The 20,575-nt window shown below is 35.0% G+C and overlaps 2 pseudogenes; both read right to left on the reverse strand.

Moving 5' to 3' along the window:
• Positions 1-489: 489 nt before the first annotated feature.
• LOC119877906 lies at positions 490-1,604 on the reverse strand (annotated as a pseudogene).
• Positions 1,605-18,682: 17,078 nt separating this feature from the next.
• Positions 18,683-19,557, reverse strand: LOC100684138 (annotated as a pseudogene).
• Positions 19,558-20,575: the final 1,018 nt, after the last annotated feature.

Raw genomic sequence — 20,575 nt, forward strand, 5'->3', positions numbered from 1 at the left:
AAATCGTAGAGTTATCACTGTAAAATATGAAATTTTACAAATTTATCTGCAATCCACTTATCTGTTCCATTATTGCTCCTTCCAGGAATCTTGACACTCTCCTTTGGTTGTCTCAGGAGTATTTTCAACATAATTATTTCTCAAAAAAAGGAAATTTTTCTTTGAGCATTGAGTTGTATACATGGTCCTGCCATATTTATCAAATGGCTTTTGAAATATTCGATTTAGATTGATGTATTTGATTTTAGATTGAAGATACCCACATTGGTTTGGGGGAAACTGTTATCTTTAGAAGTCTCTTTGTAAGTTTTTTAAAAAATATTTTATTTTTTTATTCATGAGAGACACACAGAGAGAGGCAGAGACACAGGCAGAGGGAGAAGCAGGCTCCATGCAGGGCGCCCGACGTGGGACTCAATCCCAGGTCTTCAGGGTCACACCCTGGACTGAAGGCGGCGCTAAATGGCTGAGCCACCCAGACTGCCTGTCTTTTTGTAAATTATCCTTCTTTAGGACTTAACCTTTTCAGGACTTGCCCAGATTTTCAAGAAACTGAAAACTTCCACTTAGGGAGCTAGAAAGGTCATAACCTCTGATTTTATCTTTGATATCAGATTCAGCTTCATTCTCCTTCCTTCTTCTTCAGTGGAAATGTTATCCAATGCATGACAGATCGGAGATTTTTAGAGCAGCAAATGGATCAAACTGATCTACTTCCTGTAAATCAACAGGCACAGAAATGCAACCTGTTTTAGTATGAATATTAACAGAGCTCTTCGGACAGATGGGAGATTTTTAGAGCAGCAAATGGATCAAACTGATCTACTTCCTGTAAACCAACAGGCACAGAAATGCAACCTGTTTTAGTATGAATATTAACAGAGCTCTTCGGTAAATCACAGATTCCTTTACTAACACTGGCATCCGGCCATGGAAAGCAGTGTAGGAGCCCGATCTCCCACTCAAACCGGGGTTCACATTTGTCGTTTTTTAATGTTATTCTGACATCTGCTGGTTACTGTCTTGCAATGCTCCCAACGCTGAAACGAACGGCGATGATTTCGGAAGATTTGTTGAAGCTCTTCATGAACGGTCTCTGAGGCAAGTGATAAAATCTTACCCCACCTTTATTTTCGAGAATACATTGACCAACCAAGGCACATTTTTCAAAGTATTTTAGAATTACGTGTGTAGATTTTTCTGACCGAAGGTGAATTCTTTCACTCAGGTGAACCCCGCTTCCAACGTCTTCACCGCCCTTTGCAAGGCTCAAGGGTCGAGCATCCCAGGGCGTCCTGCGGTGGGAAACCTTCCGACGGACGGATCACAGACACAACGAGGAGCACTTCTGCTTCCAGAACACGCCCAGGGACGATGCCTGAACCCAAAGTCCTCCTTCGATGCTCAGTCGATGACGCACGTGGCCGTCTTCAGGAAGGTCCAGGACTTAGAACGTACGTCTCCAGAACCAGAGCGTCCAGCGCACCGTCCTGGGCTGTGACGTCAGCGCCAAACACGAGTCTTCCCGAGCCCGGACGCTCTCGCCTTCCCTGTATTCCGGTCCGCGGAGTTTGCCGCGCCCTCCTGCATCCCCTTTGCCACATCACTTTGGGTGTCGGGGAACTGGTAGCAAACCTAAATGTCATCTTCTAGCGTGAACGAAAACCCCCGTGCGAAAGCAATCTTTTACCCCAGCGACCGTACTTGGCGGAGGGAAAGAACGCCAGGTAAGAAGGCTGAAGCACCTACCTGCAGCGGCGCAGGTGCTCAGACGTCTGCGTCTGCGCCTGCGCCTGCGTCTGCGCATAAAGCAGGTCTCCACGCCCGCCACGTGATTGGCGGGAATAGCACGACCGAGGTTGAGCCCCAGCTCGGCGCAGGCTGGCGCCCTCTGCAGGGGCCGCTGGGAATTGTAGTTCCCGCTTGGGGCTTGGTCTGGGCACCGCGGTGGCTCCTGCGATCTCGAGCCTCCTTCTTTGGGTTCACTGCTCCGCTAGAGGCGAGGAGGCCGCGCAACTTCCAGAAAGAGGAGCTTCTCTGGAAAGGTGAGCTTTTGAGCCGTTTGAGAATGCACAACCAGAGGAAGAGTTACAAAGCACCAGCGCAAGAGAACGGGAGGAGAGCTCCCGCGCGCTCTGCAGGCGCACAGCTCGGCCCCAGGCTCCACGTGTTGACCAGCTTGGAAGCTCCCAGACCGACTTTTAATTCCCTGCAAATTGCGCGCTGCAAAACCCTGTGTATGCCCGAGGACAGGAAGGAGGCTGGAAACGGGGGCGGGGGGGAGTTTCAAGCTTATTTGCCTCGCTGCTTAGGTGTAACTGCTGCCAGAGTCTGAGCCCCAGGGAGTATGAATGACCTTTAGATGGAGTTCAAAACTTGCTCATTAGTCTACAAATCTTAAGGGCCAAATGGTTCAGAAATTTGCCAAAATAAGACGTGATTTCTCCCTGAGTAAAACTTCATTTGAAGTTTTCAGGACTAGGAATCTACATTTCAAAATAGAAAAAGAAGCCAGTCGTTTGGTACTTGACCTATTTGTTCTTTGCCTGTTTGGCACAACGCAAAAAGTTAGCATTACTCGCATTTTTTTTTTTTTTTTTTGCAGAGGATCTGTTTTAAGAATATTTTTCCCTATCCTAAGATCAAAAAACATTTTATATCTTCTTTAAAAATTAAAGTTTATTTTTTTTCTTTATTAGATTGGAATGCATTTTTTTTTTTTTTTTAAGTCTTGTGAAGAAAAGAACTTGCTGGGGGAGAAAGCCATGGAAGGCCTTAGGGACCCCAGGAAGGATAGGATGTATTAAATATCTGCCATGTCTTTCAGGAAGATAGAAGTATTGTTAAATTAAAAAAAAAAGAAAAAGAAAAAGAAAGAAAAAATAATAAAGGGTAAGGTAGTGACCAGACCAAAAAAAAAAAAAAAAAATTGAAGAATGAATGAATCTAAAAGCATCAAAAGAAATTGGATCTGTCAAGTGCAAGGCAGGAAAGAAAAATGAAAAACAAAAGTTATCATAAATAAAAAATACAAAGAAACTTGGAAAAAATATTTGTATTAATCAGCTCTGGTTGTCAAAACAGAATACCAAAGCCTGGGTGCCTTAAACAATGGAGATTTATTTTTCACATTTCTGGAGGTTGGTAAGTCCAAGATCAAGATTCATTTTTCTGGTAAGGGCTCTCTCTTCCTGGCTTGCAGAAGGGTTTTCAGTGTATTCTCACATTCTCACATGGTGAAGAGGAAGCATACTCTCTGGTGCCTCCTCCTACAAGATTACTAATTCAGTCTTGAGGGTCTCACTTTCATGATCTCATTATCTCCAGGTGCCATCACATTGGGCGGTAGGACTTCAACATATGAATCTGGAGGGACATAATTTAATACCATTCCACTTCTGGCTATACAACATTCATGTTGTTCTCCTATACGAAATATATGCATGCCATTCCAGCAGCCCCTAAAGTCTTAACTCTTTCCAGCATCAGTTCTAAAGTCAGAGTCCAAAGTCTCATAAAAAAATCAGATATGAGTGAGGCTCAAGGTATGATTGATTCATCTGAGGCAAAATTTCTTTCTAGCTGTGAACCTGTATGAAGTCATATTTAAGGACAAAGATCGAGCACATTAGCAATGGGATGAGGGGAGTAAGAATAGAGATCATGAAAGAAAGGCAAAAATATAAGAAGAAAGAGGACAGATAATGATATATGATGACACTGTGCTTTTTAATTTAAAAGTGTAATTAAAAATCCTTTCAAACTGAGGTCCAGTAGAAAAACAAAACAATAAAAGGGAAAGAAAGGAAGAAAAAAAAACCCTTATTATTTGATGCTTACTATTAGGAGTTCTGAATATCTTACTTAAGACTTTATTTTAAAAATGAACATATTGAACGTTTTAATTTATTGGGTCTCCTAGGGAGAAGGGAGCCTCCCTTCCTATATATTTCTAAATGTGAAATTCTTTTTCATTACTTATTCATGTACTGTTTATCGTTAATATTATTTATTACTGTACTATTACCATTATATCACTACAATGCATTGATATAGTGGTTCTTGTTTATTTTGCTTGTTCTCCCAAGTGCGCTTTCCAACTGAAGATTCATGTCTTCCAATTGTACTAGAATATTTTCAGCCTTACCTCTTTGGGTATTGTTTCTCCAGTGCTTCCTGAATGTCTTTCTCATGCATTCCTATTAAAGATAAATTAGATCCCCTCATTAAGTCTGTCATTTGACATCTATTTCTGAACTCCTTTTTTTTGTGTGTTTTCACTCTTTATCTTACTAGCTCTTCTATGTTTGCTGTGCATTTCTTTAAGATAAAAAGAAAATAATCCTGTGTTCCTTTTCAACCTAAAGAATCTGTTAAATTCTAAATTTCATTAATTACATGTTAAATACCGGGTATTTGGAACTGGTTGTTTTTCATATTGTGCTACTCTTTCTTTCATGATTACCTTTCTCATATGCCTTTGAGAATCTACAACATACTTATTTTAAGGTCATCTTAGATACATTATTTTGTACCATATCTGAAATGACAATCTCATGAATTTTGATTTTTTAATCAATTGCTATTATCATTTTTTCCTCACTGGTGTTGGAATTTTGGTTTGTAGGCCAGCTATGATGGCATTTGTCTCCCCTTCATTCCCTTTCTGTGCTCCTATTATATAGTTTTTTGGTGTCTCAATTTGGTCTTTATAATCCTGTTTATATAACCAGATCTTACATTGTCAGCTTAGCACTTATATCTTCTGGGGTTAGTGGGTCAGAATGAGTCATGCTAGCAGGTGGCTTGGTACCTGTCCTTAATGGGAAGATTTTTCTTCCATTGAATTATTGAATTATTCAATTCAAAAATTATTGAATTGAAATTATAAAAATGTAGGTCTTATAATTTTTAATGAATATTTTGGTCACAGAGAGATAAATCTATTTTAAATTAATAAGAAATATCTACTCAATATGTGTAGTAGCTACTTGGAGTGTAGTTTTTATAGCAATGCTGTAAGATTAATTCATTTCTATGAATCATCTTTTTCAGATGCTTGTCATAAGGGTATTTATTTATTCATTCCTGTTTAACATGTTTAGAGAATACTAAGTACATAATTTTTTCAATAAAAAAATACTAACTTTATCTTCATAAAAGGTAATAATGTTGGAATTAAAGACAGCAAAAAGGTATCATTTTGCTTCCTAAAAGGCACAATCAAAATAAATTCCTATATTAGATTAATTGCATTTAGGTTATTTTAGTCTTCTTTTGGTCGTAATTAGCTACCTCTGATTTCATGTCCTTTAGTTTTCTAATTCATTCACTTAATTAATTTGACACAGTAAGTAACGAAAAATATAATTACAGATCTTCTAAGCCATTTTTAGTAGTCTTTAGCTTAGTGTTTTAATCTGCGATTATACTTAAAGAATAATCTAGTTATAAACTAGATACATAGAAACAAAGCTGACCAAGTTTACATGGATTATATATAAAAGGAACACAGATTCAGAGTCAGAGACCTGAATTTATATTCTGGCTTCACCACTTAATGTCTCTGTGACCTTAGGAAAGTTAAAGTTTCAGTTTCATCATCTGTGAAATGCCAGAAATAGCACATAACTCCTAGGTTTGTTGGAGGATAAAATGAGATAATGTAAAATCATCAGCCCAATGCTTATCCCATATCAAGGACTCTCTCAGTGATGATTACGTCAGGTATGTGAGTTCTAGATTATCTGTTTGATTTCTTGGAATCAAAGTATCCAAACAAACTGTCTTTGTATGTACTTTAATAAATAACCGTTTTTGTTGTTGGTGGTGGTGGTGGTGGTGTTTTGTTTTGTTTTGTTTTGTTTTGTTTTGTTTGGACTACCTGCTATGAGACCTCTATAGGCCTAGTTTGGAAGTGCAAACATTAGCTTGAATTCCATGCTGGTGAAGAAAAAACATTTGTAATTAGAAAACTTTCCTAATTTCTAGTTAAGGGCAGATAGGATTTAGTCATGGGAATAAAAACCAAGAACTATAAGATAATTAGACATTAAGAAAGTTATTATCTGTTTCTTGCTCTCTGTCTCTCTTTCTGGGTTCACATTTTTCTCTTATCTCTACTTCTCCTTGTAGGTTCAGCTTCTTTCATCTTTCTCCTGGCACATCAAATTTCTTTGTTCAAGTTGCTCATGTCAGCCCAGTGACAGCCACATTAGACTCTTTCAAAGCAGAGACTACATCTCTAATCTCTCTAGGTAGCAACTCTGCAGTCCTTGGAGATAAATTCCCATTGACCCTGTTTTGGTTGACTGTCCACCTACTTCAATTGGCTGTGGCAGGTGGCAGGGTAATGGAGTTGGCTGTTTATTCAGAAGAAACTGAGAGCATCCAAGGATCTAAGGAGGTGGTCTGTACAGGTAGGAATAGAGTTAGTTTCTAACTACTAATAATTATTCCAAAGAAGGGGAAATGTATTATTCAGATAAAAGGGACCTTTAAAAAAAGCTCGAGTATAGGCTGATTGAAATAAGATCAACCATGCCATTTTTTACTTCATCTAAGTCTTCCCACATCAAAATATCTTATTATTATGCAGTGACAGAAAGAGAAATATTTATGAATGTTGAAGAAACTGTTTCATGAATCTAACAATTCCTTGGCAGAGTTTTGGTGTCTTAATAGAATGTTATAATTATTCAAAACCTTTGGACACCTTTATAAATGATTTTTTTAAGATTTTATTTATTTATTCACGAGAGAGAAGCAGAGACACAGGCAGAAGGAGAAAAATAGGCTCCTCACAGGGAGCCTGATGTAGGACTTGATCCCCAGGCCCCAGGATCACCCCCTGAGCCAAAGGCAGATGCTCAACCACTGAGTCACACAGGCATCCCTATAAATGATTTTTTTGTGTGAAATTATTTGCTTCAATCATTTTTCTGAAATGAACAAAGACGCAAAACATTTAGCTTCACTCTACTCCAGTAATAACAAATTGTTCCTGGAACCATGACCAAATAGAAACTATTGGTTCGAAAGATGAACAGGTAAGAGTCTGTGTGTATTTTTAAGTTCATGTATATGTTTATACAACAATATTTGAGGAAGGATTTATGGTAGCTCATTCAATATTGCATCAGAAAATATTACTTTACTAGAAAAGTATTTCAAACAGCATGTCCTCCTGAAAATGAATAAAGGACATCACTCTACATTACACACAAAGAATCAATAGTATTATCTGGAATTTAGATCTAGGAAAAAAGAAGTGACATCCAATGACAAAAGGATAGGTCAGACAGAAGTAGAAACATAATTTGGATTCTTAACACCAACTAATTCTGTAGTGAGAATGGTGAAATTTAAAATATGGCAACCAATTCAATGAGGGAAGCTTACCTAAATTAAAAGAAAAAAAAACATTTCTCAGACTGTGTGCCAATCAGATGAATTCATATATAACTTACAAGCTGAAAATTACTTCTTTTCTTGAACAAAATTACCTCTAGTAAACTTTCAGATCAGCTAATACTGAATGTCTACCATCTATTAGGTTCCATACTAAGTTTTGAGGATAAAGAATTAATAAAAGTTACAAGGCCTTCCTTTAAGGATTTTAAATGAGAATATTAGATGAGGAAGACAGGAATACACATAATTATTAGTTCACTCTTACTTTCAGAATGATGGGAGCATGTATACAGTACCCCCAAAAAAATATATAAAGAAAGTTATGTTGAAACTACCAGCATGTAAACCACAGTGTGATTCACTAATCCTATAAGTTCCAGGCTTATGAAAACTGGAGGAGATTCATCATAAATCCTAATGTTGTCTTGCTGAGGTGAGAAGAATTGACAACAGATTTCTTTTCTTTATAGGATCAAAACTTTAGGCCAAATGCTTGAGGTGTTAAATATTAAAAAACAGAGAGAGTCAATGGTTAAAGGAGGTTTTTTTTGTTTTATATAGTAGGGCTTTCCCATGCATCTGAAATCAAGCTTGATAGTCTATTACCTACTTTATGCCTTGTGCATGGAACGTGTTCCCTTTCAGCTTGACCCCACTTGGGACTCCTGTTTGTGACAGACCTCAGACAATATTCCTGGCTTTCTTGGGTCTATTTTTCATTCCATTGCCGCAGTTTATTCATGCCTATGATGTTGTATGGTTTTCTTCTTATGACCTTATACTGTAGATACATTTGGAGGCTGTCCCTCATTTGAGTTCTCAAACTTGAGATTGATGATACTCCTTTTATTTTGACCTAAGCTCTCACTAAATTTTTTCCAGTAGGTTCATGTCTGTCTACTTTATTATATATCAGTAGTGACATACAGTTTTTCATGCCTTGATTACCTGGCCCAGATTTTGTTCCTTCCTCCTTGACGCTTCCTATAAATTTTTTTGAGATTATATTAGGCATATATAATAGTTCTCCTGTATTGTTCAAAATCTGATTTATATTTGGTTATTATATCAAGGTTTTATAAGCATTCAGCAAAGGCTATATTTATTTTTACTCTCACTTATCTATAGATCCCATCAAACCCACCCCCTTCATTCTTCTAGTGCCAGTGTGAAACATGTTGGGTAAGTCTGTGATTAGAAGCTTAACTCGGAAAAATACTTCCAAGAGTAGTGCAAGTGAGTGGTTTGGTAGAAGATGGAAGCCATAGAGTAGGTTCCTTAGTACCAGTGTCTCCTCTCACTGCAATATTTTGTGCTCAGATATTTGACTTTAACTAATGTCATTAAAAATACAAGTATTATTTAGGAGAATGATTCCTTAAGAATTATTTGACAACTTCAGTTATGATTACATACATTAGTAATACTTTATTGACATTTCCATTGACAGCACATGTAGAACACAGGACAAAGATATGGATAGATGGGAGGCTGTGTTAGAGGGAAGTGAGTGGGAGGATTTTTATGATACCACATATACTAATTACTGAGATTAGGCAATGAGGAGATCTCTGTCCTGAACTTAGATTTGCTTCTGACTATAATTGACAAACCATCGAATCCATGTTTTCTAAATTTTCTTTTAAAGAAATTAGGTTTGATACTTGAAGTGCCTTTGCCACCCTATGCAAATTTTGGCATGGGTATTAGAGCTTCATTCTTTGCTTTAGGTTATTTTTTATTAAAAATAAAAAAATTAAAATATTTTTATTGCTTTAATTATTCCACTGAAATGAGAGCATTTTATAAATTATAAAATGTAAAAGTAAAATATAGAACATCAAATGTTGTAAATACTTTTGGGGTATGTGGGTTACTTGCATTTAAGTATCCTTTTTAATATGGGATATTAGTAAATATAGAGTGCAAAAATACAGAATTGGCAATTGTATACATTAGTGGCATTGAACATCTTGAATTCTTGCATTTCATATTCTATCCATATTCTATTTTTTATTTATTCAACTCTCTCACATTCTGAACTCTCCTGGTTAAAGATTTATAAACCATATATAATAAGGCATAAATATATGATAGAAGTTGAATTTCTTACTCCTCTCAAGAACACATGCATTTCAGCAGGGTCAACGGTTTAAGCAAAATAACTAATATCAATTAAATGTGGAAATTTCAAGAATCAACCCATGATTAGAAGGTTTCCTTTTCTTTATTTTTTTTTAAACAACAGAACCTTCCAATGCACCAGAAATCAAGCATTGGCAATTAATTATTACATGCTAAAACAACACATTATTTGTTCTTATATTTCAGAAAAATTTATATGTGGATTATCCATAATATAAAATTTGCTTAATATTGTATTTTTCATGTCATAGTTATAAAAACATTTGGAAAAATAGGATAAAACAGAGAATGCATAAAAATTGAAGTAAATCGAATTTGACTTTACCTATGCTGTCTAAACCCAAGACATAATAGACAAATAAAAAAATAAAAAAATTATTTTTACTTTTATGCATTTGTATGCTAAAGAAGGGGAAAAGAAACGTTAAATCTAGAGAGTTTAGGTATATTATACAATGGAGTTTAGAGTGTTGGACTGCTTTGAGGACCGTGTCATGCCTGCAATTTTCAAAAATGGAATAGAAATCTGGGCCTGAGGAAATGTCTTGTGGAAATTAGTGTAAACACTGCCCAGAAAGGCAGAAACTGATGGAGGATAATAGAGCAATGGATACTAACCATTTTTAATTCCTTCATTGTAGATTTATTGGTCTTAGTTTCTACAGATTGAGAGAATTAATTCTATTGTTATTCTGTTAATATTTTTCCTTTTATTTCTAGTATATTATTTATACACAGTATCAGAAGATAACAGTTTGCAAATAGGGTGTTAAAAAGCATAGAGAAAAAAATAAAAATAAAAAGCATAGAGAACTTAATTTGATTTACCTTTGAGATTTAATACCTTGAAAAAAAGAGGCAGAGGAGAGAAATTCAAGAACTTCATTTTACAACAAATTGCATGAGGCTGAAAGCTAAGATGTTAGAATATAAATTAATTGATTAATAAGTAATCTGGTTGTAAACAAACATGATACCTATCTATGTTCCATCTCCATTAACAATAGATAATTTCTGCTTGAGAACTATGCCTACAAATTAAAAATATAGTATAAGCATTGTTCTGTCTTTTCACAAATTTGAATATATGTTGTTCCTACTATTTAATAGGACACTTCACGTATAAAGCCTGAGCTGTGACTCTGGTGGGCAGTTGAATTAAACTTGCATCACCAGACAAAATGACCTTCCTATCCATTCATAACTGTAATGCTCAGTATCGTTACTCACTATATATAGAGTGGACTTCTAAGTTAGCTTTCTATAAGGTTGAATTTAACAACATTTGTGTTGGTTTATATGTGACTTTATATATTTCATTAAAAATGCATAATTTGCCATTATCTCATAGTCAAAATCTTAGGCATAATTCACAAGAGTTAAAACTTAAAATGATGTGTGCAAAGAGCAGTGCAAAATAATTTTAAGTTATTTTTCAGATTTAAGCTAAAGCTTTGATCACACTTTGGTGTTCAGTTGTTATTTTTAAAGCATCACAGGAATTTATTCCATTTGAAAATGAAAGACTTTCTGCTAAAAGTTGAAGCCATTGAAAGTAGCAAAGGCTATCCAGAAAACTGTCCAGAAACTTTACTGGTGGACTGCTACCTTACTTAGGGACTATAAATTTGAAATGATTATAACACAGTGTGAAAACTATTACATTTATAAAACATCAAGCCTGATTCCTTTGTAAAAAGTCTCACTAGTCTGGGATTTTAAATATAAATTATTCAATAGCTAGTTCTTTTTTGTACTTTTAAAGTGGTTATGCACTGTAAATATGGGCTGGTTTCAAAATACAAAATTCACAGGGGACTTCAGCTTCTAACTAAGAGTGGGATAACACACTTTACACTTTCACATGAAAATAAAACAACTTTCCTATATATATTTCAGTTACTGGAAACCAGGTAACAGAGGACAGAGACCTCATCCTAATCCCTCCTGCCTACCTCTAGTTCTGGTTTTATCCTAAATTTTGAAATGGAAAACTAATTCCACAAACACCTATTTCATCTACCAGTCTTCCGTGGCTGACAGGGTCCCTAAGATATATAAAGGGCACAAGAGTAAGGAATTATGGAGAAAATAACATTATTATTTGAAATAATCCAGACTATTAAGATGAAGATGTCAGGCACAGATTTGGGTGCTGTTTGGGGACTCTGAGCTTTAAACAGATCAAATAGTCAAATGGTTGTTTGGTAGATTTTTCTGCTCTTTTTCCCCATTTGATATCTGTTCTAACTTATTCTTTGTTCTAAATCTATCATCTCTTGCTATTCTCCTTGAAAGTGTCATCAGAAAGCAAAATTTACTTATGGTTTGATAGCAGTATTTTATTTTGTTAACTGTGACTGGGATACCCAAGCAGCAAAACAGTAGAGGTGAATGAAATATTTTTAGTATAGTTGGCCAAAGTTGGAATGAACTAGTATAGTTGCCTAAGGGAAACTGTACTTAATAAAGAGCTGTTACAAATTGGAGCTAATTACCATTATTTACAGTTTCATAGATAATAATCAAGGACAAAAAAGAATACAGTTAATGATATTTTCATCTCTTTTATGGAGGTAAAACTCCTAGAAGATTAAATAAATATATGTTACCCAAAAATAGGATTTGACTTTCAAAACCTTGCCCTACGATTCAAAAATTATTTGATCTTAAAAAAGATAGTGAATGTATTTACTAGGAGAATCAATAACTTGATAAAATTCAATTTGATTGATAACCTGATTAAATTTAATGGGGATAGATAAGATCATATGGTCATTTCCAAATGTTAATACAATTCAAATCAATAGTACATTTTAAATATAAAATTTATCAAATTTTAAATTTAATTTACCTAAAAATAAAGTTGATTTAAAGATAAATTTAGGGCAGCCCCCGTGGCGCAGCGGTTTAGCGCCGCCTGTAGCCCAGGGCCTGATCCTGGAGACCCTGGATCGACTCCCACGTCAGGCTCTCTGTATGATGCCTGCTTCTCCCTCTGCATGTGTCTCTGCCTTTCTCTCTCTCTCTGTCTCTATGAATAAATAAATTTAAAAAATAAAGATAAATTTATTTAAAAATAAAATTTAGAAAGATAACATAAGAGTTAGGTGTTTCAAATCCAAACGATTTCACCTAATAGGAAAACTATCTGTGGTTACAAGCAAGGCTTTCTGATGTTATCAGATTTTACGTATGAATTTACAAATGTTGTGAAAATCTTACATAACCATAATAAATAAAAGTATCCCATAAGAGTAGAGTTAAAAGCTATATATCTTAAAGAAAATGTTAATGAATGCTTTTAAGGCTATTTTCATAACAGGAACAAGAAAGATTCCTATTTGGAATAAATGATACAGATATTAAGAAGAAGGAGAGAAAGAAAGAGACCACAAAATTACTACTTATATTTATTGGGGTTTTTTTTTTTGGCTATTTGCTTACATAGTAGGAAATGTGTATAGATTATTAGGGTAATTATGTTGGAGAAAACCGAGAAATGTCAGATACTGAAGACAGGAATGTAACATCGCCCTTAGTAATCTCTTAGGTAAAATAGACATTGGACAATATACTAGAAGATTGAATATTCATAGATATTGACATTGTTTTAAAAAGAAAAAGGGAAAAGGAAACAAGATTAAGAGTTCAGTCCTTGGCAGTACCTGTGAATAAGCTATTAAAATTAATTACTTTTAAGTTATGTAAAAGAAAAGTTAATCTCTGGCTTTATTAAGAACATTTCTCTGAAAGATGTATTTCTCTTTTTAAAAATATTTTAATGTGGTTAATATCCCTATAACTGTAAATCAAAACATGGTTTCTTGGTCTCTGCTGCTGTAAACTCACTTTATCAAAATAAAAATGGTTAAGTGCAAGTTTAATATGAGCCAAGATAGTATGACTTAAAAGTTCCATAACGATGTCCAGCAGCTCAATTATAGCGCAGCAAAGAATCAATTAGAGGAACAAAGATAACAAAAGAAAAACTTCATGGATTACAACTTCATTAGAGCCAGGTGCCAGGGGATTTCACTTTTGGTTAGGACATGAAAAGATATGCACAGCCTTCACTCCTGTAGTAACCCAAAGGGAAACCTAGGTAAAATAGAAAACCATACTTTTCCATAAGACTCATGAAGAGCAGTGGATACAAGAAAAGTCTTGATGAACTGATTCCCAGAAAGAGGACCAATTTATATGTGAGTAGTGAGCCCCAGAGCAGTCCTGGGGAAACTGCTGGCTCTGGTTCAGGAAGCAGTAGGAGGAAGTCTGGCAAAAAAAAAAAAAAAAAAAATACAAGAAATACACCCCTGGGGTGAGGCCAGGTAAGCTATTGCTTAAAATAGGAGCAAGCAGGAATGATGATAGTCTTGAATACAGTTAAGATGAGAGAACAGTTTGCTTTGTCCAACAATTGTCTCTACTAAAGTCCAACACCACTACCAGTTTTGCTGAGAAAAGTACAAAGAAGGTCGGGCTGAAAAGCAAGAGAACAAAGCAAAACACAACAAATCAATCAATCAGTCTAATGTCAAGCACTTTGATTTTGGAGCCCCCTAGGAGAGAAACAACAAACCAGGACAGAATGTGTTTAAAGAAATGGTAGTTAGACGGTTTCTAAATTTCATAAGAGACATTAATCCACAAATTTAAGATACTCAGCAAATTCCAAACAGGGTAATGCAAGAAAATCACACTAAGGCACATCATAGTAATGCTACTGAAAATCCATGATAAATTCCAAAGGCATCCAGATAAAGAAGTCACATTATGTGCAGAGAAACAAAGTTAAATATGGTGGCTGAGTTCCCATTGTGAACAAAGCATATAGAAAGTATGGAATGATAGCTTTAAAGTTGTTTAGAAGAAACAAAACCAGTCAACAAAACTCATCCAGAAAACAAACAAAACTAAAAAGGCAAATATAAATATAGGTTTATATGCAGTAAAAATAACCTTTTAAAGTAAAGGTTAAATTTTTTTCAGAGAAAGAAAAGCCAGTAGAACTTGTGGTGGCCAAAAGTCCTGCTCCCAGGACATCTGGATGACTCAGTTAAGCATCTGCCTTCCACTTAGTTCATGATCCAGGGTCCTGAGATGGAGCCCCCATTTGGGCTCCCTGCTCAGCAGGGAGTCTACTTCTCCTTCTCCCTCTGCACCCTCCACCCCGCTCATGCATATTATCTCTCTCTCTCTCAAATAAATAATCTTAAAAAAAAAGGGAGAAATGCTAAAGGCCAGTCTTCAATCTAAAAAAAAAAAAAAAAGAAGTTAGAAAGGTAAATCTACAGGAAGCACTGAAGAGCACTATAAATGGTAAGCACATATAAAATACCTTTTCTTAACTAATTTCTTTAAAATATAAATTGTATCTTTAAAGCACAACAGTAACATTTGTTGTGTGATTTATATCACAAATAGTGATAAATGCATCATTAGGATAGCATAGAAGATAGCAAGAGAGTAACATGGAACGTTACTTTTGTAATAAGCATCTTGCATTATACCTAAACTGAAATATTTTTACATTTTAATTCCAGTATAGTTAATATACAGTGTTATATTAGTTTCAGGTGTACAGTATAGTGATTCAGCAATTCTATATGTTACTCAGTGCTCATCATGATAAGTGTACTTTTAATCCCCATCACCTGTTTCACCCATCCTGCTACTCACCTCCCCTCTGGTAACCACGTTTTCACTCTGTAGTTGGAGGTCTCTCCATACTTTTCTGGCTTGTCTTTTTTTCCTCCATTCTTTTGTTTTGTTTTGTAAATTCCTCATATGAGTGAAATAATAAGGTATTTGTCTTTCTCCACTGACTTATTTCACTTTACATTTTACTCACTGGCTCCATCCATGCTGTTGCAAATGGCAAGATTTCATTCCTTTTTATGGTTGAGTAATATTCCATTGTTTATGTCATTTCTTCCTTAGCCATTCATCTATCAGTAGATACTTCCATAATTCGGCTATTGTAAATAATGCTGCAGTAGTCAAAGGAGTGCATATGTCCTTTCAAATTTGTATTTTCATATTCTTTGGGTAAATAACCAGTAATGGAATTGTTGGATCATATGATAATTCTATTTTTAATTTTTTTGAGGAGCCTCCATACTGTTTTCTGTAGTGGCTGCACCAGTTTGCTTTCCCATCGACACTGCATGAGGATTCCTTTTTCTCCACATCCTTGTGAATATTTTTTTTCCTGTGTTTTTTATTTTAGCCATTCTGACAAGTGTGAGGTGATATCTCATTGTGGTTTTGATTTGCATTTCCCTGATGATGAGAATGTTGAACATCTCTTCCTATGTCTGCTGGCCATTTCTATGTCTTCTTGGAGAAATATCTATTCAAGTCTTCTGCCTGTTTTTTAATTGGGTATTTGGGGTCTTTGTGCATTGAGTAGCCTAAGTTCTTTATTTTGGAAACAAACCTTTACAAATATGTCATTTGCAAATATCTTCTCTCATTCAATAGGCTGTTTAAGTTTTGTTCATTGTTTTCTTTGCTATTCAGAAGCTTTTCATTTTGATGTAGTCCCAATAGTTTGTTTTTGTTTCTCTTCCTTCAAATGTTTCTATGCCTGATGTCAGAGAAATTATGGCTTATGCTCTCTTCTTGGATTTTTGTAGTTTCAAGCCTTCCATTTAGGTATTTAATACATTTTGAATTTATTTTTGTGTCTGGTTTAGGAAAGCGGTCCAGTTTTTCTTTTGCATGCTGTCCAGTTTTCCCAACACCACTTTTTAAAGAGACAGCCCAGGTAAGTGTGGGTTTATTTTCAGACTCTTTATTCTGTTTCATAGATCTAAACGTCCGTTTTTGTGCTAGTACTATACTGTTTTGATTACTGCAGCTTTGTGGCATATCTTGAAATCTGGGATTCTGATACCTCCAGTGTTGTTCTTCTTTTTCAATTGGCTATTCAGAGTCCTTTGTAGCTCCAAACAAATTTTAGGATTTTTGTTCTAGTTCTATGAAAAATGTTACTGGTATTTTGATAGGGATTGCATTCAAACTATAGATTGCTTTGGGTAGTACAAACATTTTAAAAATATTTGTTTTTCTAGTCCATGTACATGATATATCTTTCCATTTGTTTTTGTTGTCCTCAATTTCTTTCATCTGTTTTATATTTTCAGGGTACAGGTTTTTCACCTTCTTGATTAAGTTTATTTCTAGTTATTTTATTATTTTTGGTTCAGTTGTAAGTGGGATTTTTTCTTCCTTTCTCTTGCTGCTACTTCATTATTAGTGTATAGAAAAGCAACAGATTTCTGCAAATTGATTTTGTATCCTGTGACATTATGGAATTCATTAATCAGTTCTAGTATATTTTTGGTGCAGTCTTTAGGGTTTTCTCTGAATATCATGTTATCTGCAAATAGTGAATGTTTACTTCTTTCTTACCAATTCGGATGCCCTTTGTGTCTTTTTCTGGCTTAATTGCTATCGCTAGGACTTCCAGTACTTTATTGAATAAAAATGGTGAGAATAGGGATGCCTGGGTGGCTAAGTGGTTGAGTGTCTACCTTCAGCTCAGGGCATGCTCCTGGAGTCCTGGGATGGAGTACCGCATTGGGCTCCCTGCATGGAGCCTGCTTCTCCCTCTGTCTGTGTCTCTGCTTCTCTGTGTGTGTGTGTGTCTTTCATGAATAAATAAATAAAATCTTTTAAAAAATGTTGAAAGTGGACATCATTGTATTGTTCCTGATCTGAGGGGTAAAGTTCTCAGTTTTTCACCATTGTGTATGATGTTAGCTGTGGGTGTTTCATATATGGCCTTTATTATGTTGAGGTATGTACTTTCTAAATCTGCCTTTGCAGATGGTTTTTATCATAAATGGATGTTGTGCTTTGTCAAAGGCTTTTTCTGCATCTATTAAAATAATCAAATGGCTTCAATCCTTTCTCTTGTTGAGATGATGTATCACACTTGCAGATTCATTGATTTGCAAGTATTGAACCAACCTGGCAACCTAGGAATACATCCCCCTTGATTGTGGTGAATGGTTTTTTTACAATGTGTTATTGGATTTGGTGCTAATATTTTGTTGAATATTTTTGCATCTATATACATTAGAGATATTAACCTGTAGTTTTCTTTGTTTCTTTGTTTCTTTCATTCATTCATTCATTCATTCATTCATTCTTTGTAGTGTCTGGTTTCGGTATCAGGGCGATGTTAGCCTCATCAAATGAATTTGAAAGTTTTCCCTCTTCTATTTTTTAGAATAGTTTGAGAAAAATAGGTATTAATTCTTCTTTAAATGTTTGGTAGAATTCATCTGTGAAGCTGTCTGGTCCTGAACTTTTGTTTTTTATGAGTTTTATTACTGATTCAATTTCATTGCTGGTAATTGGTCTGTTCAAATTTTCTATTTCTTCATGATTCAGTTTTCAGAGGAAGTTTCTAGGTTTCTAGTTTCATGTTTCTAGGAAGTTTTCTATTCCTTCCAGGTTGTCTAATTTGTTGCATGTAATTTTTCATATTCTCTTATAATCCTTTGTGTTTCTGTGGTTTGGTTATTATTTCTCCTCTTTCATTTCTGATTTTATTTATTTGTGTCCTTTCTTTTTTTCTCTTTCTTGATTTTCTTTCTTTTTTTTAAAATGACTCTTGCTAAAGGTCCATCAATATGTTGATCTTTTCAAAGAACCAGTTCAGCTCTGGATTTCAGTGATCTATTTTATTCTTGTTTTGTTTTTTCATTTCTGTGTTTATTTCTGCTCTAATTGTTATTATTTCCTTTCTCTTACTGGTTTTAGATTTTGTTCATTCTTCTTCTAGCTTCTTTAGGTGTAAGTTTAAGTTGTTTATTTGAAGTTTCTCTTTTTGAATTATGCCTGCATTGCTGTAAACTTCCTTCTTAGAAAGTTTTTGCTGAATCTCAAAGATTTTGGACCATTGTGTTTTCATTTTTATCTTTCCATGTATTTTTTGATTTCCTCTTTGATTTCTTTTTTTTTTTTGCTTCATTTATAATTTATTAGCTCTTCCAGTGTTTCACAGTGATACAGGGGTTTCAATGATTAACACCAGTGGGACAAAAGGTGGACCTACACAAATGTCTTGATTCAATCAGACTATTATTGATGGAAATTTTTGGCCTATTGTAAGTAGTATTAGGCAATCTTCCATCCAGGCACTCTCCTAGCTCACAGGGGGGAATGTAAATGTCCTTAAAGCTGAACAATAGTAAGCCCGTGGTTTGATGATTACACTATCTCATACTGGTTATTTGTTATGGTGCGAGAGAGGCAGTAGGCTAGAAAGATTCCAACCAGCTGAAAGCAAGCAACTCCAAAAAAAATTCCCGCAACCACTCCCATTTCTGACTCTATTATGGTCATCACCTTTATAAAACAACCTTCATTGTTTACTTTATCTGCATCTCTCTGTGGAGAACAATTTTCAAGTTTACAGCAACTTTTGGGAAATCCTTTTTCTGAGTAATAGTATCCCTCCAATCTCTATAGTCAGTGACCCCACAACAATGAAACTTATTTTGAATCTAATCTTGTCTACTGCATCGCTTCTATAATCTCCCATAGAGTTATACTGCTTTAAAATTTTCTCATAATTATTCTTAAAGCTATTCCTAATCTCATGCATGAAAACAAATTCTATGATGGCAGCAACCAATTCAACCAAAAAAATGAGAGTCAGAAACATTGCGTAAGTTTTAGCATCCATGCAGAAGCTCGGCAGGTAGCAAAACAGCCAAAGGTGCCCAAAAGAATGATGACAGTGCCAGTGCCAATGAGCATGAAGGGGACATTGGTGGCCTTCTCATTTAAAAGGGAAAAATAATTCTCCAGGCTCACCTTGCCCCAAATGCCAATGGCAAGAAGGATTACGCCAGTGATCCAGAAGATGAAAGTGTAGATCAAGAGGCGCTCTTGAAACAAGTAATGACTGGTTTGGTCTGCAGTCTCTGAGACGGGGACGCCATGAGTAGCCCACGACCCTGCACCAACCGCACCAGGCGCCTCCTCTTTGATTTCTTAATTGGCCTATTCATTGTTTAGTAGCATGTTGTTTAACCTTCGTATATTTGTGATTTTTCCAGTTGTTTGTTTTGTGGTTGATTTCTAGTTTCATAGAATTGTGGTTGGAAAGATGCATGGTATGATTTAAATCGTTTTAATTTGTTGAGAGTTCTTTTGTGGCCTATAGGTGATCTGTCTGGAGAATGTTTCATGTGCACTTGAAAAGAATGTGTATTCTCTTGTTTTAGAATGGAATGTTTTGAAAATACCTATGAAATCCATCTGGTTCAAGTGTCATTCAAAGCCACTATCTCCTTGTTGATTTCCTAAACTCGTGTAATATTAATCCAAGAAAGATTGTGATAAATTATGGATACTATTTTAGTTTTTGGAACAACCACTAAAACATTAAAACAGAGGTATTCATAAAAACAACAGAGGAAGTAAAATGAAATGCCAAAAGGATCATTTTGAAAATAGTTAATCCAAACAGGCAGAAAAAGATATAAAAAGAACAAAGAACAGAGAAGAAAATAGAAAACATATAGTAATAAGTTATTTAATTATATTAAACTTAAATGGATTAAATACTCCAGTGAACAGGTATAAGATGGACAGAATAGTCTGACACAAAATAAAAAAAAAATGAACTATTTGATGTTCACAAGAGCTGCATTTAAATATTTATTATATTTGCTTTATTTTTTTATTTTGAAATGATTTCTAGCATTTAGAATTTATGAGAATTGTACAAAGAATTCCCAAATATCCTTTATCCATCACTGATTGCCTATTCCTTGCCACATAACAACTCTATGAAGAAATAAATCCTCTTGAAGTATCAAGGTTCAGAGAGGTTAAATAACTTTCTTCAGGCTTCACAGCTAGTAAGCTTATATTGGTGCTGGAATATAAACTTAGGCAGTCTTAAGTCCAGAAGATATGTTCTTAAATATTGTTTTTTATTTCTAGCAATGTATTTAATGCATTTGGTAACTATTGGTGTCAATATTCA

This window comes from Canis lupus, chromosome 36, assembly GCF_011100685.1.
Source record: "Canis lupus familiaris isolate Mischka breed German Shepherd chromosome 36, alternate assembly UU_Cfam_GSD_1.0, whole genome shotgun sequence".
Classification (NCBI taxonomy): Eukaryota; Metazoa; Chordata; class Mammalia; order Carnivora; family Canidae; genus Canis; species Canis lupus.